Source organism: Coptis chinensis, chromosome 4, assembly GCF_015680905.1.
Source record: "Coptis chinensis isolate HL-2020 chromosome 4, ASM1568090v1, whole genome shotgun sequence".
NCBI classification, from domain to species: Eukaryota; Viridiplantae; Streptophyta; class Magnoliopsida; order Ranunculales; family Ranunculaceae; genus Coptis; species Coptis chinensis.
The window spans coordinates 37756485-37782765 of NC_141459.1; the positions used below are offsets into that span (position 1 = coordinate 37756485).

Sequence of the window (26281 nt, forward strand, 5' to 3'; positions counted from 1 at the left end):
TTAGATTATCAAGAACTAAATATTTTATTGATCTAACAACTAAATAACAATCATTTAATACTGAAATTAAAACAAGAATAACAACTAATTAATTAATTGAAAAACTAGATCTAGAACTAAGCTTTAATGGCTACTTGCTATCCTAACCTAATTGATACTTAAGAGCTAAGTCTTGTGTGTGGAAATGGAGGAGACCAGATCCACATTTTCGTGCATGGGATGAGGGACCATGTTTTGGACCGGAAAATCGAGCCCAAAGCCCAATTTCTTCAGTCCACAGGGCCCTTTTCAGCTGTCTTTGATTTTAATAGGCTTTTCGTCTACTTGTATTCCTCTGATTGGGTCAAGGTTTAGACCATTGGAAAGCTCTTTCCAAGCCGGTCGTTTTAAAATAAGGTACGCCCAATTCCGAGGCCTGAGTCCAAAGATACGATCTTTGGAAGTTCTGCTGACTTTTGTGTGCTGTTTCTGCCCTCGTTGACCATGACTTTTCAACTTCTGACCGGGCTTTACAAAGGCTTTTTCTCCTTGAATCTAGGCCTTTAATCACATAACCTCTTAGCAACCAACCCTTGCTCTTTTATATCGCCAAAGTGGCACATTTCTGCACATAATTGACTTCAATGCCTGAAATACATAAAAGCACGTAATTAGCATTAACTCTTATTTATTACTCGCATAATTGGTCTAAAAGTATTATTGTTAAGGGATTAAAACTATAGTTTTGGGCTCTTATCAAACCACCCCCAAACAGCATTTTGCTTGTCTTCAAGCAAATATGAGAAATTAGCATAAGTGACCAAAAATAGAGTTCTAACTAATCTCGTTTCGCCGAGTGTGATTGCATTCACCATATGCAACAAGGCCTTAAACCACTAAGAATTCCCTAGTGGACGAGTTATAGCCTCATGAGAGTTTTCCAGTGAAGGTACTCACAAACTTCATCTATACTACAACGACTCAGAAATTAAACTATTGTTTCCTTATCTATGTCTCAATTATCTATACATCTCACTAGCAATGAATACAGAATAATCAAGTCAAAACCTAAGCTAATATATGCATAATAATCAATCATCTATAAATAAACATATTTACAATGAGTAATACTATGAGATGAACTAGCAGGTCCGTTTCTGAAAACTCGGAATAGCGTCCTTAAGTAGGTCCTCACATAAATGTCAAGACAAAAACCACTCTGATTTTTCCCCTCAAGTTTCGCTACTCTAGTGTGCAATGGGCACACTTTACCTTACAAACTCAATGACACACAAGGAAGCCAGAGTCGATCAAACACATCTGCCACTTACCATCATACTAACCTATTCCTAGTTGAGCTAGAGGTCTTTATTAGGTGTTGTGGGGATTAGGAGATGGTTTAAGAAGGAAGGAAATAGATATTCAAAAAGGATAAGTCTGAGATAATAGGGGCTTCATATTATGTAACTAGAGAAACCCTTGTTCTTTACTTTTGCTTCAACACTTTGTTTCCATCCTTAGCCATATTTTTTTTTTCTTTGGCTTTTGACTCCTTGATTCTTTTTTTGGAGTTCTAACTCTTTATTTTTTTTTTATTATTATTATTTTTTTTTTATTTGGATGGAAACTTACTTTTCTTATCTGAAGCGACTAACGAATTCTTGATTTTAAAGGTTCTTCTCTTTTCTATTTTTTATCTCTATTCTCAGACTTATTCAAAGAATTGGGTAGGTTGATTTTTATTTTTTATTATTTTTTTTTTATTTTTTTTTTGTAACAGGGTAAAGGATTTGTGGTTTATGAAAGGCTAAAGAAAGGCTCAGATGGGCGACTAGCGGAAAATAATTCATAGGTTTGAATTTCTGGCTATATCGATCCAAAGAGGGCCTAAATTTTCGCTTAGGATGTGGTATAGTAATCAAGCAAGTGGACGTGTGATTTCTCAATCCGGATTTTACTTTTCCCTAGTGTAATTTCTCAAATGTTCACTCATATAAGGCTTCAGGCTATATTCTCACCGGATTTGTAGAATAAGTACTCTAGTCTAGATTTAAGAAACTTACTGCCAACAATCATAGATACTCATGTAACATATTTATAGATAGATGCAAGGATTATTACCTACATATTAGCCTAAGTTTCTAAAAACTATTCTAATGCAAAAGCTACGTGAGATTTCTAGATTATCAAGGACCTAGAGAAGGAAACAATACCAATATTCCTAAGTGTATAGCATAAATTTTTTATTAATATATATTATTTTAAAAAAAAATTTGAATTTTTAACTAGAAAACAAGTACATATTATACATATCTATATCCTAACAGATGCCTTAATTACACGTGTTTCTATTCCCCCCTCAAACAAGAAGCATGTTTTGTCCTCAAAGTATTTAAATAAATAGGGTAGAGAAATACCATGGAAACACGTGAAATTCTGGAATATCTGCAAAACAAGGTTAAACATACTAATATAGAAAAGAAAAACTGACGCAACTCTATAAGAGTTCCACCCGTAATGGGGTTAATGAGAAATAAATTGCTTGGGACATAAGCAAACACTAACTGAAATAAAAACTAACCTTAACTCCCATTTAAGCATTTTCCTCATCGTCCTCAATAAAGAAATTAGGTTCCTTCGCATCCTGCCACGCCATGGTAATTTGCCAGGCTTCACGCCACTTATCGTCTACAATAGCTAACTTGTCAAGCGCCACTTGGTCGGATGGGGTGTAAGGTGCAACCTAATGAGGTTGTATCCTCCACCCTTGCCAAGTCATTGCACGGAACGATCGAATAATACAATTGGTGGGTCTCACAATGTCGACCCCAACCCAATCCGTGAAATGAGTACAAAAAACAAGGAAGAAACATAGCATAATACGGCAAATTAAAACAGGCATAAGAAGGTACTTATGTCGCTTGCTATGGGCTCGGGCTAAACTAGACATTAGGGTCTGGGGAATATCATAGAGTGTTCGTCCCCTAGCTAAAGTAAGGAAAATATCACAAGTTTCATCATTCACAGAAGAATAACGCCATTCCCCTCTAATGTTTAGCATGATCCAAAACATAACAGTGCCCACGTTCATAGATAGGCTACCAAGGGCTACGTTATAATCCCCTTGGTCCTCTATCCTAAAGATTCCTGCCCCATAATGCTCATGCAAAGCATCATAGTTATACATGTACATATTATCTACCAAATAGGCCCATGAGTCTTGTATTTCGGCCGACATAGCAAGTCCAAGCACAAAGGCTAGGAAGAACTTGGAAATTTCCATTGGTTCATCCCCCGATGGTGATGGAGAACACTTGTTCTCCATCTGGTCTATCAAAGAACTTACAATTATTATAAAAATAAGATGTAAGTGCGGGAGAATAAAGTTCATAAGGACTTACCAATAGTGGCTCCCAGCCTGCTAGAATGATCACTTTGTGAAACCATGCACCATAGGTGTCACTTTGGAACAAGTCTTCAAAAGACTGTTCTGGTATGATACGAGGGAATGCCATCCCCAATAAACTCGCTGGAATAGCTGCAAATGATCCTGGAACAACCCACAAAAAATCAGATTTTTACGTGCCCACAGGGTCAGGGCGCGGGGTGCGCTCAACCTATGCCTGAGATGGGTGTGGGGTGTGCTCTGGTGAATTTCGAGTTCCAGGCACTTGGGCGCAGGGTGCGCTCACTTTTTTCATGGGATGGGCGTGGGTCGCGCTTCGGATGAAAACTGAAATTCCAGTGTTTTGGGCGCAGGGTGCGCTCAGCTATGGGCTTGGTAGGGCGCGGGTCGCGCTCTGATGAAATTTACCGACATTGCCTAGAGGCGTGAGTAAGCTCCCACTAGGCAGAGACGCCAGCACTCGAAATTTCTTGAGTTGCTAAAATGGAGAAGAAAAATGGGAAACGTGAGAGATGAAAGTGAGGTGTAGTGTGGGTTGTGAGTGTAGAATGAATGAAGTTTTTATAGATTTTAAGTTGCTAAAACGAATCGGGAAGTTGCCAAAAAGCTTTAAAGCAATTGCCAGAAACAAAAAAATTTCCAAAATCGAAAGCGAAAACAACCCATATTCTTGATTCTAAAACAACCCTAATATCTTTTAGATTGAATTTAGAATAGTAACTTCTAAATTCTTTTAGATTTTATCCTACCACAACATCTAATCATAGGTATGCCCATATTGGCAATATTCTTAACCCTCACGTCAAACCAACTACTAAAATGGATGATCCTATAACAAATCATGCTAGAGTAAATAATACCACCCCCAAACAATTCGGAAAGGTGGGATTAACGATAAAAACAATGCACAATTTGAAAAGAACCAAATTATATTCAAATTCAAATTCAAATACAATTAACTACCGAATTTAAATTTAACTACTGAATTTAAAAAAAAAACTTAATATCCGAACTAATAAAAACAATAAAAACAACTAAATAACATCGAAACAACATATTTTTAGAAAACCTAGCCACTTGATGAAGATGGACCCTGAGATGGATATTGGGCCTGGGATGAAGATGGGCCCGAGCCATCCGCCCTTTAACGACGACGCTCATGCCTCTCAGACTCATCTGAAATAGAACCCTCTAGGGGTGGCATGCATCGTAGAATCTCTACTTGGAACAGGTGTTGTGCTTCCATTGCTGCTTTCATCTCTATATATTGCGCCTTGTAACGATGAAGGAGTGTCTCCATGTTACACAAAAGATCCTCCTGACCCTTTTTGAGGTTTTCAAAACTCGTCTGAAGGTTCTTTTGTTTATTTTGAATTATAATCTGCCTATCCCATACATCTTCACAAATAACATAAATGCAACGCACGCCAGTATGCAACACTGACATGCGTTTGGACTCAGACGTACACTTTTCCAAGGCATCTTCATCCAAACATGTCATGTCCTCCATTTCCCCATCCGAATCAACCACCCTATCCTCTGGCAACATCCAAGTCTTTTGGATGCACTCCGTATAAATAATTTCATTTGAATGCAATTTCAACATAGTCCGCTCAGTTCTTGGTTCCCCCCAGACAACATTATCTTCGTAATTAAAGCAGGGAATGGTGCAATACTCTTCCCAACTCCTCTCTAGGATACAGAATTCATACCTTTTCTCTTGCAATATCCAGATAACGTGCAGACATGTCAAACCAATGTCGCTCAATTTCTCCTTCCCAATGACGTTCTTACCAATCCACTGAGCTACAGCCAGTTGGTTGGTTCGCAGAGATGACTGTCGAGCACAATGAGAATTCGGATTATATTGACCTTCCATGAGAGTGTCGTTCATCAATGCAGGAACTCTAGTATACTGGGATTCCTACACGGTGGTGTCGAGGTGGCGTTCAGGCGTAATGCCTAGAATCTCAGCCAACTTCTCTCTCGATAATTCTCTCCTAACCCCAGCCACCTTCATGAAAACTTTCCGACCATCCAACTCTCTCTTCTTATAGAATTGTTCGACCAAATCGGAGTGGTAGAAATTATTTGTCGAGTACCACAACCTATTCCAATTCCTCCTAATCATCTCGTCACGAAAAAACAGCGCGAAGCGGTCGGCTGTAAAAGCTTGTTCCGGCAGAATTCTTCGTCTTAGAGCCATTGAAAGTTTTGAACTGATTTGAGGGTTTGTATATGGTGTAGGAAACGATGTGAAACAACCCTACTTAATAAAATAAAAAACGATGGTGGTGGGACAGCTGTTGCACGGTAGTTCAAATATTTTGTGGTTTTTTTCTAATTTTTGGTGGTTGGAAATGTTGGGGATGGTGGTGGGAGTGTTTTGGGTAAGGTTTTGAATTTGGGCGTAGTTGTATTAAGGTTTTTTTTTTTTTTTTTTTTTTAAAAATTAGGTTATGGTTTTGAATTTGGTAATGGCAGAATTGGAAAGAAATCGTGATTCTGTTTTGTTTGGAAGAAGGAAACGCATGTGCGTCACACATGTGTACCTTGGGCCCAAGCCCAAATCGATTTCGAAATTTGTTGATTTTTCGCTCAACTTCAACCTAAAATTGCCGCTTCGTTACCAGTCCGATTTATACGAATGAGATATGGAAACGATCAGGAGAGAATTTCCAATCCAATGATACATAAAACACTTTATTCCAACTTAGGGTGACATATAAGTAGATGGAAAATGCCTCCAAGTACATGCATGACGTAAGTTATGCGAACGAATGAAATCTAATTTCATAGATAATGTCAACCCGAATCGAAATACGATTAAAGGGCCTAAGCAACTCAAATGGAAAGTTGAACAATCTAGTATGAAAAACGAACACCCTACCCCCAAACAAATTTTTGGCAACGAAGCTTAGAAAATTTGTTTTGAAAGCGGGTCTTTTAAAGTCAGATTCCCGAGACTTCCTAAATTACTATTTTTATGATTTTAACAATTTTTATTTTTTATGAATAAGACTTAATCTAAGAAAAACAAGAAAGCAATAAAAGCATAATTCACACCATAGAGGAACATGACTCAAAATCCGAGAAAACATGCCAGAGTGGAAAATGTGAATTATGTTTAACGTGGACTTAGGATCCGGTACTTACAGCCACACACTCCATAGGGAAGGCCTGGTTACCTGAATGGTGCACTTACCAATATATGGAATTGTAAGGAAGTACACCAAACAACAAAATTAGCCGTTTATAGGCAGATACACGAGACTTTAACAAATAATTGGATATATATATATATATCATTCAGTTTTCCATATATCAACAACCTAAATAGTTGTGGGTCTTTCCATAAATAAATAACATAGAATGCACCCCCAAACAGAATCAAACACCAAGATTCTCTGCGATGTAACTTATTGGAATGAAAACGAAGTCTGATAGATCTTGAACGTAACCGTGCATGCACCTTCTTTTTCATCTTTGAACGAGAGGGTGTCCAAGTGAATGATCATAAAAAAATGGATGTTTGTGGAAGATATGGTGGATATGGATGAATTTTAGACGTAAGGAATGGAAGAAATGAGAATGTGGGTTTGGCACAAAACTCATTCATGGTGTAGGTGGGAACTATCTCAATTCTGAAAATAAAGGTGTCAAGTGCCTTTCCCTTGGAAATTATTTCTGTATTAAGAGGATTTAAAAAATCATTAAGTACAGAAGAAACAAAACGGTCAAGCGCAAATTCCAGGTTCCTTTGAAAGGGTGGAAGGTGGGGAATATTGGTGAGGGAAGATGAATGAGTGTCAGCTAGAGCTCTCAGGTCTAGATCATTAGAAGCCTTGAGATATTCCAGACATTCCTCAATAGGTGGGTCAAAAGAATCACTGGGATAGAGGGTGAAAAATTCATCTTCCGTCATAGCGTCAAGGGATAAATGGATGTTGGCAGGGTGAGACTCGCGAGGTGGCAGGGAAGAGTTGCAAAAGAGTTGAAGGAAATCTTCCTCAATTTCCTCTACGTCCAAGGAGTATTTGTCGAAGTTAGAACTTCTAAAGGAAAGGAATTTGTGCATCTGGTCATTCGGAAACGTGGTTTTGAAATAATCATGAGCTAAGCTCTCAATCATGCTAACCTCTCCATCGATATTTGTATAAGGCAACTATTTGATCATTTTAAAAATGTTAACCACAACGGAAAGATGGCCAAAGGACAAGGACATCGAACTATCGCGACAGTTTATAAGCGTGTTAGCAGTTTCCAAGAAATGGCGCCCTAAAATGATCGGAACAGAATCGTTAATGACTTTTGTATCGAGGATAACAAAATCCGCAGGATAGTAGAAATTTTGAACCTTAACCAGCACATTTTCCAATACACCCTTAGGATACTTGATAGACCTATCAGCTAATTGCAACGTCATTGTTGTAGGTTGCATTTCCTGTAGACCTATTTGTTTATATAAATAATAAGGGAGTAAATTAACACTCTCCCCGAGATCTAATAAAGCAGTGGTCGTGTGAGTATCCCCTAAGGTGCATTGTACAGTAGGACAACCAGGGTCCTTGTACTTAACGATTCCATTGTGTTTCGTTAAAGTTGGAAACTGTTCAGTTAAAAAGGCGTCTTTAGGAATATTTGTCTTACGCCTAGTAGTGCACAACTCTTTAAGAAACTTAGCATGGTGATGTAACTTTTTAATCGCTTCAATAAAAGGTAAGTTTATCGTTAGATTTTTAAAAACTTCCCTAATCTCGTCAAAATTTGTATCCTTGTTTAACATAGCTAATTTCTGAGAAAACGATGGTTTCTCTCTATATTTAGCATATGGATCAACAGGATGGTTAACCTTGCTTTTCTTTTTCTTAGGCTATGGTTTAACTGGTACCTCTACAGGGGTAGGATCTTCAGTTTCTATTTCGGTATCTAGTGTAATATCTGGTGTAGAGACTATTGGTGGGGTAACTATAGACATAGTTGCTTTGTTATCCACCACTCTGCCTGAATGGAGAGTGGTGATGGAATTTATCTCACCTACGTTTGTATTTTCGTTACTAGTATTATCGTTTACCTCAAAGGCTGTGTTTGGTGTTTTAGGATTAGGTATCACTTGTCCTGGAAACACACCTTTGGGTTGTATTTTCTCTTGAGCTAATTGCTGTAAGGAAAGTTGGATGGCTTGTAAAATCTGTTGTTGAGATTGTATAAAGGTATCAAAACGATCTAGTTGTGGAGTAGTATTTGGTACTGGTTGTGTGACAAGAACTATATCATGTTGATTATTAATGGGTGGATTTTGGTAGTTATTATTTACCAGAACGATATCTCTATTAGTATTATAATTATTATTGTTATAATTATTATAATTACCCTGACCTTGTCATTGTCGTGGTTGAGCTTGGTTGTTATAATTATAATTACCCTGACCTTGTCCCTGCCTTGGTGGACCTTGGTTGTAATTGTTTGTTGACCTAACATTTAAGTTAAACAACTTTGGAGGTTGTTGATTATTCCGCCAACCGAAGTTGGGGTTTTGCCGCCAAGCTGCATTAGGTTCGCTATTAATGGAACAAACATTATCTTGTTGTGATTGTTGTTGTTCATAGGCGAGAGGACAATAGGAGTCGGGATGCTCTGGACTCAAACAGAAATTACATGGATTGGAGTTGACATTCATGATGGGGATAGACATTTGTTGAACAGAAATAGCCTCTACCTTTTTAGTTAAAGTTTCGATTAAATTTTTAAGTTCCGAATCGGGTTTCATCTCAAACATACCGGCGGCTTTAACTGTTGTAGAAGAACTAGCGGAACGGGAGAAATCGTCACTACCCCCCCCCCAGTTATTATTACGCTTAGTTTGATCTTCTAAAAATTTATAAGTCTCTGAGGCTCTCTTACTTAGGAAACTACCCCCATTCATTATGTCAAGGACTTCTTTATTGTGGTGTAGAAGTCTTTTGAAAAAGGCACGAACTAGCGTGTCTTTCGCGAGGTTATGGTGTGGACACTCTATAAGAAGATCGGTGAAACGATTCCAAGCCTCTGAAAATGATTCATGAGGATTTTGTCGAAAGAAATGAATCTTGGAAATCATTTCATCGATCTTCAGTGGTGGGTAAAAATGTTCCATAAATAGTTAAACAAGTTTATCCCACGAGTCCACTGAATTAGGTGCTTAGACAGTTAACCAAGATGCCACCTTATCGGCTAAAGTGAAAGGAAATACCCTTAGTTTAATTTGTTTAGCACCAACCGTAGGATGGTGGAATGTAGTAAGGACTTGGTCAATCCTACGCATGTGCTGATAAGGCTTTTCATTGTCTAACCCATGAAAAACGGGTAACAAATTAAATATATTTGGGGGGATTCAAAAATCCCCCACTGGGTCTGATAGAACAATGCAAGATTTAGGGCTATCGTTCAAGGCTTTGTAAAAGTCAGAGAGATGAGACTCTCTTTCTTCAGCCATTATTTCAAGTGGTGTGTGTGGTATATTAGCTAGAGGTGTAGTGAGTGGTATACTAGAAAGGCGTGTTTTTTGACGTTGTCGGTTGATTACGTTATGCGTTTTTCTTCGGCCTGACCTTAATCTCATACAAGGCTAAGCCAATCTTAACGAAACACAACAACACTGTAAACAATCCTGATATGCTAGTATGAACCTCTAACATGAGATGCGAGGTGTGGAAGAAAAGAGTACCTGAATGCCTCCTTGCTTCGCTTATGAATAGCGTCTTGTTTACGCATGCTCAGTGTGTATAACAAGTTAGAACACTGAAAAATATGAAGAAATGAAAATTTGAAACAAACCTGTTGAAATTGGGAAGTTTCAGCAGAGAGCACAGGTCACGCTCAAAATAGGTCTAAGTAGGGTGCAGGTCGCGCTCAGGTCAAGCTGGAGTTCCAGGCGTTTGGGCGCAGGTCGCGCTTAGGGAAAAAATCAAGGTCCAGGCACTTTAGCACGGGGGGTGCTCGTGTTTTGCCTTGGCAAGGCGCGGGTCGCGCTTAGCCAAAAAGTGGAGTTCCAGGCGTTTGGGCACGGGTGGCGCTCCAATTTAGCTTTCCCAGGGCATGGGTCGCGTTCCGTGTATTTCTGCGAGGAAAATTTTCAATGCTCAAACGGACAACCACAGTGAGAATCAAGCAAGGGTGGGTGGGTTATAGGACTTTGGAAAACTAACAATTCTAAAGAAAGCAATACTAAAGGGAGCTAAAATGGCAGCAGTGCCATTTGATACTACAATAAAATTGAATATAATTCTACTCCGAATAAATAATGAATATCAAATGGAAGTAAAACTAAAACTTTATTGTAACAGTTCTTATCAAAGATTTCTACTCTTGATACTATTGAAGTAGAGTTGGAATAGAAGATTCGTTCCACTCTTAGTTCCTTAGCATTGAAGTTTTCTACGACTATCAATCCTACCAAAGTCGATGAGAGTTTTACGAATTATACTACGATGCAATTTATACTAACAAGATAATGGGATTCAACTACGAAATGCTACGGGTTGAATCTATGATAAGGAATTAGGGGGGATTGATTCCACCTTAACTCGACGTAATTTACTAACGGCGAATCGTCGTAATCCGAATTGAACTGCTTTCGCAGAACAATTGGTTCTTCCTAATCCCTAGTTGTTCATGGTAATCCCTACCAACTAACATCTAGCATGTGAACGATCAAACTCATTCTCATGGTGAACTAATCGTTTCTAGAATGGAATGGAAATTACGACTACTCTACGCTAACACAAATCAAGCTTCATCAAGGCCTCTTCAACCCCTTCTAATGGAGATTTAGCCTAGAATCATCATGCTATCATTCCCATATGCAATTAAACAAGTCATCATAAAAAGATTGGAACTTTGCTTATTTAAACTTAAATGGAAACTACTCATGCAATAATTGATTTAAACTAACAATGACAAATAAGTAAATCCAAGAATTGAAGCTAATAATTAATGGAAAACGAAATTAGATTATCAAGAACTAAATATTTTATTGATCTAACAACTAAATAACAATCATTCAATACTGAAATTAAAACAAGAATAACAATTAATTAATTAATTGAAAAACAAGATCTAGAACTAAGCTTTAATGGCTACTTGCTATCCTAACCTAATTGATACTTAAGAACTAAGTCTTGTGTGTGGAACTGGAGGAGACCAGATCCACATTTTAGTGTATGGGTTGAGGGTCCATGTTTTGGGCCGGAAAATCGAGCCCAAATCCCAATTTCTTCAGTCCATAGGGCCCTTTTCAGCTAGCTTTGACTTCAATAGATGTTTTGTCCAATTCTTCTCCTCTGATTAGGTCAAGGTTTGGACCATTGGAAAGCTCTTTCCGAGCCGGTCGTTTTGACATAAGGTACGTTCAATTCCAAGGCCTGAGTCCAAAGATACGGTCTTCATAAGTTCTGCTGACTTTTGTGTGATGTTTCTACCCGAGTTGACTCTAACTTTTCAGGTTTGACCGGGCTTTACAAAGGCTTTTTCTCCTTGAATCTTGGCCTTTAATCACAGAACCTCTTAGCAACCAACCCTTGCTCCTTTATATCGCCAAAGTGGCACATTTTTGCACATAATTGACGTCAATACCTGAAATACATAAAAACATGTAATTAGCATTAACTTTTATTTATTACTCGCATAATTAGTCTAAAAGTATTATTGTTAAGGGGTTAAAACTACAGTTTTGGGCTCTTACTAGCAGCCCTATCCTCAGGCAACCGACACGTCTTCTGAATACATTCCGAATAAATCTTTGCATTTGAATGCAACTTCAACATAATCCGATTAGTTTTCGGAACAGCACCAAATAACAGCATGAGCTTAGTAATCAACACAGGGTAGGCTGCAAAATGGCTTCCAACGCCTCTAATCATATTTAACACAAAGTCGAGGATGCAAAATTCATACCTCTTCTCCTGCACTACCCACAGAACATGCAGACAATTCAAACTGATATCACTGACTTACGAGGTGCCAATGATGTTCTTACCAATCCACTGAGTTACAGCCAGCTGGTTGGTTCTCAGAGACGACTGTCGAACACAATGTGATCTCACATTGTACTCTCCTTCCAAAATAGTCTCTCTGGTCAATGCCTTTATTCTACCCCACTATGATTCATGTACTGTGATTACGAGGTTGTGTCTTGATTCCACGTCCATAATCCTAGACATCATACCCGTACAAACTTCTCTCCTCATCCCATTCACCTTCACAAAAATCTGTTTACCCTCAATTTCCATCTTTTTGTAAAAATACAAAACCAAATCCGGGTGGTAAAAATCATTATCCATATACCAAAACTTCTGCCCCTACGCCTCATCTCATCACCATAAAAGGGGGAAAATTGGTCGAAAGTGAAAACTTGTTCGGGAAGAATTTTGTGATTTTTAGCGGCCATTGAGGTTTTTGAATTCGAAAATGGGGTTAGGGTAAGGTGGGGGAGAAGTAATGAAACAAGAAAACGAAATTTTGTTTGAGTGGAGTGGGCGCGCGATTTTTTTTTTTTTCGCTCGAACTGATGGAGGTGAGGAGTGAAGAAGATGAACGTGAAGGGTTTTTGGTTGTTTGGAGACTCACGTGCGAGGCACGTGACTGCGAGGTTTTGGGCCCAAGCCAAAGCAAATTCGAAAAATGCCCATTCTGTCCTTATGCGTGCAAACTTAAAACTGAAATTCTCGATTTGTTAACGGTCCGATTTTGGCGTATGAGCTATTAAAATGATCAACAAAGATAGTACAATCCAATGATCCATAAAAAAACTCAAATCTAATGGTGGTTGACATATAAGAAAATGGAAAACACCTCGTAGTGTGTGCATGACATAAGTTATGTGATCAATTGAAATCTATATTTATAGATATTGTCAACCCGAATCAAAATACGACTAAACGGCACAAACAACAAGAATAGTAAGTTGAGAGATAAAGAAAAGGAAAGATCAAACACCCCACCCAAAAACAAATTTTAGACAACATAGTTTAAAAAATTGTTTAAAAACGTGGGTCTTTTAAAGTTAGATTCGAGACTTGCTAGATTACTATTTTTATAGTTTTAATATTTTTTACTTTTTATGAATACAAATTTAATATAAGGGAAAATAATAAAGCAATAAAGACATAATTCGCACCATAGAAAAACATCACTTAAAAATCGAGAAAACATGCAAGAGTGGAAAACGTGAATTATGTTAAATGTAGACTTAGGACCCGGTACTTACAGCCACACACTCCACAGGGAGGGCCCGGTTACCTGAATGGTGCACTTACCAATATATGGAAGTGACAGGAAGAACACCAAACATCAAAGGTCAGTCCTGATAGACAGGGTCCTGTAAAAGGACATCCTCCACATCAGGGGACATTAACTCGTGAAAATGTTTTAACCGTTGGCCATTGATTTCAAAAGTATTGTTGTCCTTGGGATTTACCAAGGTGATTGCCCCGTAAGGGGCGACTTCAGTAACCAGAAAAGGACCAGACCAACGGGTTTTTAATTTCCTTGGAAAAATATGCAAACGGGAGTTGTAAAGCAAGACCTTTTGACCAACTACAAACTCTTTACGCAAAATTTGTTTATCATGAACATGTTTCATTTTAGCTTTATAATACTTTGCGAGGTCATAAGAATCGATATGGATTTCTTCAAGCTCGCTTAATTGCAATTTGTGCTTGACACCCGCTTCATCAAAATTGAAGTTAAAGCTTTTTATAGCCCACATAGCACGGTGCTTCAATTCAACGGGCAAGTGACAAGGTTTTCCAAATATAAGTCTAAAGGGAGACATACTTATAGGAGTTTTAAAAGCATTCCTATACGCCTATAAGACATCAGTTAAACGCTTAGACCAATCTTTCCTATCAGGATTTACTGTTGTTTCCAATATTTTTTTAATTTCCCTGTTAGAGACTTCTACTTGGCTGCTAGTTTGTGGATGATAAGGAGTTGCCACCTTATGGGTAACTCCATACTTTTTAACTAGAGAAGCAACAACTTTGTTGCAAAAATGTGTTCCTCCATCACTAATGATGGCTTTAGGAATGCCAAACCGACAGAAAATATATTCCTTAACAAAAAACACAACTGTCTTATAATCGTTGCTATGGCAAGCCATGGCCTCTATCTATTTAGACACGTATTCCACGACAACAAGAATATAAATAAAACTGTGGGAAACATGAAAAGGGCCCATGAAATCAATGCCCCATACATTAAAAATTTCTACTACCATAATGGGATTTAACGACATCATATTAAGTTTAGTGATTCGCCCCAGTGTCTCGATTCCAAACCGGTGAGTACTTGTTTAAAAGTCACATAAGGTTAATCAAATCAAAGTACTTGTCCCTAGTAAGTCACTGGAAATCATATATGAAGAATAAAATGAAAGGAACCAATTATCATGTACTTAAAAAGAGAAAGGAAGTAAACCTTCGTTAATGGTCTTAGGTATGAGTTTTTCTATGGAGAGCGTTGTCGAGTGTCCTTGACTTGTGAAGATCGCGAAAAGGATTACAACAACAAATTCCGACAATATGCTCATATTTTCCTCCATGTTTGAAACTAATATTGTTCACTAACATATAAAAAGTATAGAAAATAAGAGAGATAATTAGTGGAACAAACAGTTAGCACTCTTATATGTATAGTGTACATAAATAAGTGTGCTAGTAGCATGGCAGATCACACGAACACTGCAGTAGACTGGTAACATTACTAAGGCGGTGATTCAAACCTACGAACAACCAAGTTGCCAAAGGGAAATAATAACATGGATTGGTGAACCACACGCACAACCATTCCAAATAACTTGGTAGACTTCGTTGACAAAGTACACAACAGTAAATAACAACAGCTTATAATGTGTGGTTGAATTGAACCTCATTTATAAAATTTAAGAAATATTTAAACTACCACCATCAAAAGAGCTGAAAAAATATCAAACCAAAACTACAGATGACAAAACTGCACAAAGAAAAGAAAAATAATGGTTACCTGGTTAGTATGCCTATACTTGCATTCAAGAAAATCAATTCTTAGATAGCAGTAAAACACATCCATCATGGCCACCAAAACCTCCATGACCCCTGCCAAAACCACAACGATTGTTTGTCTTATCTCTTTTTTCAAGTCAATAATATATTAAGTAGATGATGAAGAGGATCCCTAAACAATAATCTATAAAAAATTTGGATATAATCCTCGGAAGTACGTTAGCGTTGATGAAGACAACAGGGACATGGAAGCTAATTTTAATATAATCTGAAAGGAGGAAAGGAGGATGAAAGAGAGCTTCACCTCGAAGAAGCGGAGAAAGGAGAGATGTTAAGATAAGATGCAAACAAGTGCAAGTTAAGCCAACGGTGACTCGAGCATTCCTCATTTGTTTTTTTAATATGATCTCTCAGGAATAGTCTAGGATTATATGCACTCAGCTTCTGTTGGTCATTGCTATATCATACATTTGTTAATGTTAACTGGATTATACCTAAACATGTTTGGCTTGTTTTACTTTAGTCCATTTTCCTTCTTTTTTACCCAGATTCCTTGATCACAATAGTACAATACTCAATAATTACATAATATATTGATGAAGCCAAGAATTTATTAGACATTGCCACCCCATGATATTTAAAGCACACAAAAACAAAACTAAATTCCATAGTCGATGCATAAGAATTTTTTACTAAGAAGTTGCTGAGCAGTAATTAACATTCTGAGAGTCGCATCAGAGCCACTCCAAAGTCAATTGTTGAACTAATGCAAACCAAGATCCAACTTTATATATATATTTGGCAAGAACCTAGAAATTTAGCCAAATATATGTCAATGCATAGACCTTATCCAAACAAAAAACAAAAATGTCAATGCATAAATCACAACTAAAGTTATAGGGAAAAGAGGCTTTCATGCTGAGAAATATAGTCTTCATTTCACAACAGGGGAGAACTGTCCCTTAAAACATGCTCACTGTCATCAAACTTTAGAAGCAACATACATCTTCAGCTCATATTTTCATTCAACACTAAACAACTATTAGCGCATCCAAAAAGTACCAAAGGTACCATATGCATAAATTCTAAACCAAAAACGACAAAATAAAAACAACAAACCTGAACTTAATGCAAGATTTAGTGCTTATATGATAGATTCCCTCTTTCAATGTGCTTATGGTTCTTCTAGTTATCTGACATGGACTGGATTCCCTCTTTCAGTGTCTCCCTACTTCCCTCTTTGAAGTTCCACAGTTCACTTACTATGTGCCTTCCCCTGAAATATTTCTCGTTCATCTCCAGCAAGGCTGATTTAACTGCATTGTGCACTTCATTGCCTAAGTCAATGAAAAATATGTAAATCCAGTCAAATGAAAAAACACAGATAATAAATTAAACGAAAAACATAACAAAAGAACACACAGTTCATTGATAAGAAACTGCTTAATAACTTCCTCTAAAGAATCAACAACTAATAAGCTACAAACTGGATCATGTCATGAGTAATTGAATCATATCATGAATATGGAAAATTACATAAACATATAAGATACTTCCTCAAGTAAAACTAAAATTTCAACATAATTTGACCATTTAGATCTCTTCCATGAGCAAATTTTTATAACACTTTTACACTAAGTTCACTAATAGATAGCACATTCATTTACTTATTATAAGTTTTCCCATAAAACCACATCTCAAATACTTAAGACCATCCAGCAGAAAAATGATATATCCATTTGAAATGACATAATGTTTCTTCGATCAAGACTTAACACCACACATCATAAAAATGAAATATCCATTTGAAATCAAAGAAGGTTACTTCAAAAAATTATCACCTATCAGTGACTCTTCACATGCGCTATTGTTAGATCCTTCACATCCATTAGCTCTCAAACTGATTTTGGTGTTGCTCATATCACAAACATAACTATGAGAATAAATCAAAATTAGTTAAACAAGCACCTACCACTATTTGCAACTTAAACACACATTGAAAAGAAGAGAAAAAAGAATAAACATGAAATGATTGAAGGTATGTATTGTATTAACAATTTTTTAATCCTTCTACTTGCTTTGCTTCTTATAGATTTAGGTTTATGTTTGTTATTACTCTCATGACAACCGAGTAGCTCATCGGAGAAAAAAGGATAAACGTGAAATGAAGATATGTATTGTATTAACAATTCTTTAATCCTTGTACTTGTTTTGCTTCGTATAGATCTAGGTTTATGTTTGCTATTACTCTCATGACCACCGAGGAGCTCATCGGTGTGAATGAAATGAGTAGGAAAAGTTGGAGTCCATCACATCCTTACGCTCTGATGCTTCTTTTGCCTCCATTTTTAAAGTTCGCCTCTCTTTAAATCTTCAAATCAGTATATGCATATGAAAGTAGGTTTAAAATGGCAAAAAGAACCACTTAAAAAATGTTAACACAAAAAGATCCCAGTGCTTTGTTGTGCCTTTGACAGACCCTGTACTCATTTCTTTCAGCATAATTTATTTTCCAACAATTTAATTGGATAAAGAAAATTTACTAATAAAAGGCAAAAAGTCGACTCAATTTACCGTGTATCTTTGCTGGAAAGTAGTTTGTCCCTGATCCTCGATCTCAACTGCCTCGAATGGTATTGCAACTTGGTTTTAGAGACCTATACAGGAGACAAAAGATGTGTAGGTATATTGCATGCAGAAACTCTTAAAAAATAGGTACCTTGTGCTCATACATAGAATGAGATTGTTAAGCTTAAATGTTGGATCTATTCCACAAACTACCTCCATATATATCGCATGCCAAAATTGATTGACTCTTAGAAATTGTGTATTGGAAATATTTATAGTTGACCAAGGAAGACCAAACGCAATACTGGTACAGTTATTCGAAGCTCAAAAGGCTGAATGAAATTCTTATTTACTTAACTTTTCCTATTCAAAATTAGATCGACTTGTAAGGCTTAAAACTTTGACGCAGAGGACTCGACCTATGTTTTTATCTTTCCATCTCGTACAACTGAAAGAATAAGATGTGACAAAAGAAAAAATACTTCCAAATTCAAAGCGTAAGATAATTAGAAATGCCCCATCATGGTGGGTTGCCTTCAATAATCACAGTTTGAAGTAGTAAATTAATAGTTAAAAATATAAAGAACATCATGTTCAAAAGCTAATATCTAAAAAAGAAATAAGTCCAAAGATTGAGTAGAAACAAAACTCAAGTCTAGTTGATTTAAATCGAGTTAGAGAACCCTAATTACTATAAGCGAACTATATAAACACTTAATCATGAATTTAAGAGATTGATAAGCTCAACGTAAAAAATATATATATATATGTTACATAGAGATTCAGCGATTCAATCAAGGTAAAATTAAAATCTATCATAGCACAAAGAAATAAATTAACATCTATCATAGCACAAAGAATTTTTTTCAAATTAGACGTTATAGAAATAGTAGCATATAGGTGTGCGGTAAAATATTTAGTAAGAAATTAGAACTGATAAGGAAAAAAAAATGAAAACCTAGTTAAATGATTGTTCATTTAAGCAACCCGCATACTTAAGTTTTGTCGGTAATCAGTTCCTTTCCATCCCACGGAAAAATATTTTCATTGAAATTGAATTTGGTATTGCTAATTAAAAAGAAGAAAAATAAACCTAAGAATACAAAAGTATTTAGAATGCCAAGCAGTCTTCTCCCACTAACAACAAACCTTTCTTTGGGAGAAGAAGTTGAAAGACAACTTGTATTCATATGGACTGGTCCCGTTGAGAGTCGCCATTTGGTTTCTAATTTTGAGGATGAAGTCTAGTGAAAAAAGTACACTCCATTCCCGTTGAATACTCAGTTTAATTTACAAAGAAATAAGGCTCTTAATGTAAAGCACGTTATTCTTATTAGTCAATATATATTTAACCTCTTTAACAAAGACCACTAAACATAAAATAGGCAATGAAAAATCATGCCCTGTCTAATAAAACCGCAGCTTAAATAACAATTGCACCATTCAACTACCACTAACATTATTGAAATTTTATTATGAGAAGTTGTCGAGTAAATTAAGAGATAAAAGTTAATACAGTATATAAACATATATGATCTCCCCAGTCTATGTGCAAAAGGTAATATATGGCATGTTTATGAGATTTTAATAAGTGTGGTGGCATATATAAACATGCATGTATCTCGTGTATTGGTGGAAAAAAGAGTACTAACTGAGAATGTGAGATTAGTTTGTCAACATTGCATGTGCAGATAATGTATGGGTGTTATTGTGGTGGAGATAATTAATTTAAAACTGGTTAGAAAATAGACCTATTGCAAAGAGCTCAAGTCTCAGTGTTATTCTGCCAAGTGCCTTTCCACCTTGATGGAATTGGTTCAATTCCGTTAATGCTTGGTGATTCTGGCCATGCCCCTACGCAATAGTTAAAAGCGGGAAAAATGTCAAACATGATAGCATTGACAAAGAGACGGAATACTAAAAGATCAGAGGATAAGGTAGAAAACAGATTTCCTTGAAACAGAGATGGTAAAAGCAGATACCAATGAGTATCAAATCCTCATTTTTTGGCTCTTATGCATGTAAATAGAAGATATCATATATCTTCATTGTAGATAATGACTGATTTGAAGAAAGAAACAAACGTAAAGGGCAACTTTAATACGCCTTTGGGATTGCTGGAAGAGTGCATGCATGAAGCTTAATATCGGTAACATGTGCAAACAACAAACTCTAAGGTCATTTTATTATTGAGCCTACACCTGAATGAAAGCAAATGCTACATCACTGTTGCTACATACCCACCTGCATGCAAATTCTATCATAAGTGGTGTAAATGCTCATTGTGTTTACTCCTAATGTAATGTAATAAAGTAGAGTCTTCCGGAAAATTATTGTAGTGATTAACTTTCAAGTTACAATCAAATTGCGCATTGTTATTTTCAAACATGGATTGATGTTAAGAAGTATAACTTCTTAGTCTGCATCTCAATTTCTTCTAAATATTTATCGAGCACTTAAAGAGCTACAATGTTTGAAGAAATATCAAAATTATAAATAAAATCAAATAAGGCATATGACAAACTAAAATTGTAAAATCAGAAAACAAAATAAAATAAAATAGATCGAACAAAGTTAAGAAGATCCATACCAAAATTTCCATTTGTTAGTGTTTCTAACATAGTTCCTATTGCCCCTCGGCATATATGAATTGGTTTTGGATCATTCTACCATCCCACCCAATCGATAAATTATGGAGTCACAAAGTCTATTGTTACCATAGCCTCTTGATAAATGGTTGTACTTTAAAAGATGTGCCTTTATCGGTTAATAGGAATTGAACCTTATATTCTCATCATAACAACAAAATTTAAGAGCCCAACCCCTAGGAATCCAACTCATCACGTCCACAAAAGGCCTAGAACATAAGATAAACAATACAATACTAAAACAGTGTAGTCCTAAATTTCCAGCAAACATCCAACTTTATGAAGCAGTAAAAAGTTCATGAAACATCAATTACGAAGATTAAGTTATACTTGATTCTAGTGTTGCTTCTCCTTCTCAGATACATCCTTGCCAATAAAAGTTGATACAAAGAAGAGTATCAATGTCCCAGAGCCCTAATTAGTTCACATTAAACAATGGCATGAGAAGAAGAATAGATATTAAACTAATGCTTTATTGGATTGCAAATTAATTATAATCTTCAGCCTAAGGAAATCATTTTGAGCATATATCTAAACCTAACCATCCTAAATATTTTGGCGCAAAGAAAGAGTTCAAGGATTTACCTATAAGTCGTTGAAGGCTCTCATTCACATGATATTCAAAAAGAACACAACCTCATCCACCAATCTTTTACTGAAAACAAATGTTTCATCAATATTATCAATAAAACTGCAAATTTGCATCAAAATTGAATTTTTTTTTAAAAAAGTTGGAATGGGTGTAACAACTGAATGTGGTTAAACGAAAATTTGTCCAATAAGTATTGAAAATTGATCGAATCTAAGAGAAGAAGAAGGAACAAATCGTGAATTTGCAGATAAAAGAACTCACCCAATGAATTTTAATGAGTTTGACTAAACGGCTAAACCAAGTAACCAACCATAGCTAACGTTAAACACTTAAACTGCATATGACCTTGACTTGGTTAGATTACACACAACAGTTGCGTTTACACTTTCGGATTCGTTCTAGGTTTTTCTTCTATCAACTATGAATCAAGTAAAAGTATAAAATTCTTAGAAAATAAAATAAAAAATAAGGATTGCCCCCACATGATTGGAAAAGGCAAAGAAATAGGTGCAAGATGGGTCAGTGAGCACACCCATCTTTGTCAGTCTATCTTCAAATTGAAGGGGTGCTTGAAGAGTTGAAGGTGGAACCATACTTGTTAGCTATAGAATGCAAATGTTTTTGGCTAGCATGATCTACAGTCGGTTGAGAGACCCCACACCATGTAAAGAAATTGGAGGGTGAACAATTTAAACGATGTACCAAAAATATTGATTTAGTCCATTGATGAACACCTAGAATGTTTGAGAAATTGGGTTTTGTGTGAAAGTTTTGGGGTATACATTTTTCTTTTCTTTTCTTTTTCGAATCTTTTTTTTACTGGTTTATTGGGTTTTATTTTATTGAGGAGAGTTTTACAATTTTTGAATAATAAAAGGAGAATTAAACAAATTAAATGCGGGGAGACGTTTCTAATTTGCAGCCTTCCCATTTTTATAGGAATCCCTAATATTGCACAGTCTAGAAAATAAAGGCATATGGCGAGGAGAGAGAAAATGTGCGAGCTTATATAGATTTTTTATCCCAACAACTCAACTGTAAGTTCTTTGCCTTAATTTTGATATTTAGTTTTCTTTTCTTCCAAAAGCTAGGTTTTCGTACATAAGAAAAATTTAGTGTAGTGGCATTAAGAATAAGTCATCCTATTCTTGATTTAGAAGAATGTGATAAGTATTTCATAGTGAAATAAAATGGAAAGATGAATTTGTGTTGGATAAGCTGGAACATTGATTGTTGAAGTTGGGGAACTTTGCCATTGCCATTCTTATTAGCACTTGTAAGGTTGTTTCTTTTCATGTGTTCATTATTATGCAGTTAGGATAAAAGGATAATAGTGGCTGAACATCCCAATTTTGATACCCACCGTGCCGAAAAATGTCAACAGCATGAATGCAGATTAGGGCTGTCAACGAGCCGGACTTGAATAGGACTCACCTATGCCCAAGTCCCGTCCAAATTATATTTACATTTAGAAGGTCCAAGTCCCGGTCTAGGTCCCGTTGGACATGATCAGATTCGGGCCTGGCCTAGGTCCAATAAGGTTACATGGAAATTGTGTATTTTTTTTTTTTATTTCTCTAAAAAAACATGGAAATAGTGTATTTTTTTTTATTATTTCTCTAAAAAAAATTGAAATAGAGTGTACTAAGACTCGAACGCAAGCCTTATATGCTGCACTACAACACTAATCCATCAAGTCTCTTAACATTTTATGTATACTAGTAGTTACAAATTTAATAGTATTTATTTGAAAAACTAACAAAATAACCTTAGTTTTCGGGCCAGGCTATTATCGGGTAGGACAGGAGTATGTTCATAACTGGCCCAATAGTCTTATAGGACAACATTTAAGTTTTAAGTCCCTATCTTATCAGTTCGGATTCAATCGGACATCGGGCCTGGTCCGGCCCATTGACAGCCCTAATGCAGATCGAATACCGTACCCATGTGCAAGGTCCTTATTCTCGCTTTGTTTTCTAATTCCTATATTTTGCTTACACTTAGTATATGAAGTATAATATTGTGTTTATATATGTGATTCTTATTTATGCTTTTGGTTGTTGCTAGAGTCTTAGCTTCATCTTAAAATGAAAATTCGTTGGAGTAGTGGTTTTTTGTGGCACATCCGCGACATGGAGGAAGAGATTTAATTAGTTTCTATTAGCTAAGTGGCTTTAAATCTTGGGATCAATCTAAACGTTTTCTGCGAGGCGGATTCAAGTTAATAAAACTTTGTGTATCAATCCAAGAAGTACAATACCTCTTTACTGTACATTTCTGGTAGGGATGTTTCCTTTTGTGTGCTTGTGGTTTTTTCAATCATCTTCTACTTCGTCCTCTTACTTCTGCTACATATCATATTGCTAAGATCTATGGTTTGGGATCTCTTGCTATTCAGGGACAATGATGTTTAAAGATAATCTACATGTAGCTTGTTCCAAGCACCGAGTAAGCTTATTTACCTGTATTTTACTGTTTTAGTGATTATGAACTTAGCTTAAGAACCTAAAAAGGTACAAACTTGATGAAAAGTAAAACAAATAATCATTTAATTAATTGGCTTAAAAAATATCAATCGAGAAATTAAATAAGAAAAGAAATTGCTTACCAATCTTCTGAATTCTAATCACTCTCATGGTCCTTCGCATCATATTTGTTGACCCCATCTACATAAAAGAACTTGATTGCCCGATAACCTTTTCTGAGTTATCTCAGATTGATCAGCTGTGTCTCTCCAAGTACTTTCAAAAGTCATCTCACCATCTGCTCAAGACTATTTATCAGGACCGCAGTATTAGCACCCCAAAATATAGGATTGTCACCTCTGGTTCTCCTGCTGCTTCTGACTCTCCACCTTCAGCAGGGCGATCGGTCCTATGTTAAAAGGGTGATGCACCACTGAACCAAACTCCTTTATGGTTCGAACCAAGACTTAGCAACGGCGTCCTCCTCAATGATTTTCCTGATTTTAGCATCCCTCCATTAATCAAATTTCCTGCTGTACGCGGCTCCATTATGTCAACACGGGCACCCTCCCTTCTTAAGTCGTTTTGTAACAAAAACAAAAAGTATACTTCTGTTTTGCTTAAAGAAATCATATGCATTAAAAAATTTGGCGATTGGGTTGGAGAAAAGTTAGGTTTTTGGTAGAATGTGTATAAGGTTTATTTAATTTGTTATTTTTTTTTTAAATTTGAGAATGTCATAGAAAATTAAGAATAGATTAGAGAGATTTAAACAAAGCTGGAGAAGTGTCACTAATTATTATTCCATCCGATTTGCCAATCATATTGTTCCCTAGCTTTTATATATATATATATATATAGATAGATAGATAGATAAATAAGCGACAATGGGTTTAATTTCCCTGGTACTTAAATGGTTGCGCAAAAACCCTCTGTAAGCGAACAAATGCATAAAACCTCTCTATTATTTAAACTAGTATACTACGTGGCAGTGGGTTGGGTGATGTGGAGGAGAGAGAGAGATGGGTGAAGGAGAAAGGGTATTGGGGGCGAAGAAAAAAATGAGAGAGAAGTTGAAGACAGACAGACAGAAACCAACCAACTTCATTTTTGTCCGCATATCCCCCTTTTTGCCAAGATTGTTCGCTCCGCTCACTCGATTAGACTAGTATACTGCGTGGTAGTGGGGAGTGAGTAGAGCTGCGGAGGGAGAAAGAGTTGGGTGAAGGAGAAAGGGTATTAGGGGCAAAGAAAAAAATGAGAGAGAAGTTGAGGACAGACAGACAGAAACCAACCAACTTGGTTTTTGTCCGCATACCCCCCCTTCTGCCTAGATCGTTCGCTCCGCTCACTCAAATATAACATCAAAGTCAAAACAGACCAAAATACCCCTGTGAAAATCGGGCTAATGTCATCAATCTTTACTTATAATTTCGGCTTAAGGACAAATCGGGCTGACGTCATCCTATGTAAATTTTATTTACATATGACAATATAAAATTACATAGTCTTCTTAACCTATTTAAATTTAAATTTTCATATGAAATTTTTTTTCATAAGAAAATTTAAATTTATATTCTGTCTGGTGTCGTCGGAAAATTTTCAATCCCAAAAGTTACTATGTAAATTTAAGTTTTCATAGCTCCAATGACTATATAAATATAGTTTTACATATATATGACTATGTAAAAATACATTTACATATATTCTGTAATGTGTCGTTTCAATCCCAAAAATTACTATGTAAATTTAAGTTTTTATAGCTCCAATTTTCAATCCCAAAAAGGTAAAAAAGGAAATAAGATAAAATAGGAAATAAAAACAGACAAGATTTTATCTGTTTTTTGGAAAACAGGGAGGTTATTTAACAAGACCTAGATAATAGGGAGATTATGTGATATGGGTCAATAGGAGGGAGTTTATATACTCAACCGAGTTAGAACCAAGGGTTGAGCCTCATTTCTTGGATAGATAAGGTGCCCTTTACTAATACATTGAAGTGGAATCAGCCTGCCAGTCTCATTCACAGAAAGGTGTAATGGAAACCCAGCTTTTGGTACCTTTGAATCTTCCTGCTGTTTATATATTTCCTACAAACTCCTGCACTCAAAGTATTACCAAAAGAATCTCCCTCTCCAAGCCCTCCCTGTCTTCCGATAATTGGTCACTTCCATCTCCTCAAGAATCTGTGTTGTCCAGAATTACAACCTATAAACTCCTATCTCTCTTTTTTTTCCCTCTCTATCTCTCCTCTCTTCTCTCCTTATATACCTCCTAACTGCCCTACCTCTCTAACCGCTCCCATCTTCTCTAACCGCTCCCATCTTATCTAACCGTTCTTCTATTCCCATGACCTCCTTCCATGTCCCACGTCCAGGAACCTTCCACCTGTCTCCCCAGAGATCGTGTCTTGGCTACTGTGCTCCAGCTCTTTCTTTTCCTATTCAACATCTCCCTCAAATCATAGTAACTCCACTGGCCTTCACGCACTCCAAGATTCTGCGGCCTTCACATTATTCACGGACTATACCCCGTGCTTATTCGTCTTCTTCCGTTATGTTGCCCCAGCCCAGAACACACCAGTCGTCTTAGTAGTCATATAT

At 36.4% G+C, this 26281-nt stretch overlaps 1 long non-coding RNA gene across 8 annotated transcripts; it reads right to left on the bottom strand.

The window, feature by feature from the left end:
• On the bottom strand, positions 1 to 24471 carry LOC147503419 (uncharacterized). 8 transcript variants are annotated; one of them, XR_015222018.1, is made up of 9 exons: positions 23822 to 24456; positions 21207 to 21276; positions 20952 to 21035; positions 19725 to 19827; positions 17980 to 18062; positions 17247 to 17338; positions 16525 to 16742; positions 15407 to 15498; positions 1 to 627 (listed from the first exon to the last, which is right to left on the bottom strand). It is a non-coding gene; the product is annotated as an uncharacterized LOC147503419 (long non-coding RNA). The 8 variants fall into 8 exon arrangements; XR_015222017.1 differs by lacking the exon at positions 1 to 627 and adding an exon at positions 5018 to 10484; XR_015222015.1 differs by lacking the exon at positions 1 to 627 and adding an exon at positions 11373 to 11998 and having other exon boundaries at positions 14843 to 15498; positions 23822 to 24471.
• Between the last annotated feature and the right edge of the window lie 1810 nt (positions 24472 to 26281).